Here is a 1,620-nt window from a genome sequence, read left to right as displayed (position 1 = left end):
CGTGCCTACGGCGTGCTGGAGGAGAAACAGGGCGTGGCCTACCGCGGTCTCTTCATCATCGACCCCAATGGCATGGTGCGCCAGATCACCGTCAACGACATGCCGGTGGGCCGCAACGTGGAGGAGGTTCTGCGCCTGCTGGAGGCTTTTCAGTTCGTGGAGAAGCACGGCGAGGTGTGCCCCGCGAACTGGAAGAAGGGCGCCCCCACGATGAAGCCGGAGCCGAAGGCGTCTGTCGAGGGGTACTTCAGCAAACAGTAAACCTGTGAGTTTCACAGGAATCAGTGTGACCCCACCCGCCATTGCCAGTGGGTGCGAGAGGGCGTGAGGGCGTGTGGGAGGGGATCAGGATATGATGTAGGCAGCGGTGAATGCAAGTCTCACACAGTGGCCCTCCCCAACCCCGTCCACACAGACGCACACACACACACACACACACACGCAAGTGCGGTGCCTCGATCCCTTCATTATTTTTCGCGTTTTCTTTACTGTTTATGTTTTTCTCTGTTTGGTTTCGTGGAATATGGACGCACGAGCGCGGAGAGCAGAGGCGCGACACGCACGGGGCGCACACGTGTAAGCGACGTCGCGAAACACGGAAGGGAGAAGCCGGAAAGGGTATAAAACGAAGATGGTGTCCCGCGCGCACGCGCGCGCACACACGCGCGGTGAGAACACATGCGGCGTCCTTTCGGGCGTTTTGTTGCTGCTCTCGCTTTGCTGGCTGCAGCACCGGCTCGTGCGCCCCTGCCGGCCACTCTCGGTGCGTGTCTGTGTGTGTGGGGGGGGGGGGGGGTGTCGTGGCTTCTGTTCTCTTGTCTTCTTTCATTTGTTTTTGCCTATTCGAAGATTCCGGATGAACGACGAGGGTGCCGATGATCTCGGCGTGGCTCTTCCTACACATACACGCCCCGATGTCTCAGTGCATGCCCGCCTTCCTGTCGGTGTGCGTGTGTGTGTGTGTGTGTGGGTGGGTGGGTGGGTGGGTGTGCGGTTGTGTGTGGATGTGTGGCTGTTTGTGTCCCGTCACATCCGATCCGAGAAACAGACGCAAAGACAGAAGTGTGCTGAGTCACGCAGGGGGGACATCGGCCACACACCCGATGTTGAAAAGCACTCATCACCACCACCACCACCACCCATCCTCTCCTCCTCTGACCCATACGACCTGCCCTATCGCATCTTCGACGCTGATCGACGTCAAGATGATCATCCTCAGTTGTTATCATCGGCGACTTCACATTTCTATTTTCCCCTTCATTCTCTCGCTCTTCCTCCTCCACGCACAGGATCACGTGCGTGTGTGTGTGTGTGTGTGCGTGGGTGTGCTGCACTCCCCCGGTCACTTCTACTGTTTTTTTTTTTTGTTTCCATGTTAAGGTCTTTTCTGTTGTTTTCGTTTATCTGGTCTTCCTCGTTATCTCTTCTCGCGTGCGTGGGTGTGTGTCTGTGTCTGTTCCGGGACTGCGTGACGGGGCCTGTGGCTTGCATCCGGACGGCCACACACCCGCACACACACACACACACACACACACACACACACACACACACACACACACACACACACACACACACACACACACACACACGACGACGACGACGACGACGACGACGACGACG

Source organism: Leishmania donovani, chromosome 15, assembly GCF_000227135.1.
Source record: "Leishmania donovani BPK282A1 complete genome, chromosome 15".
NCBI lineage: Eukaryota > Euglenozoa > Kinetoplastea > Trypanosomatida > Trypanosomatidae > Leishmania > Leishmania donovani.
The sequence above is the reverse complement of the archived record's forward strand: the minus strand, read 5'-3'. Positions refer to the sequence as shown.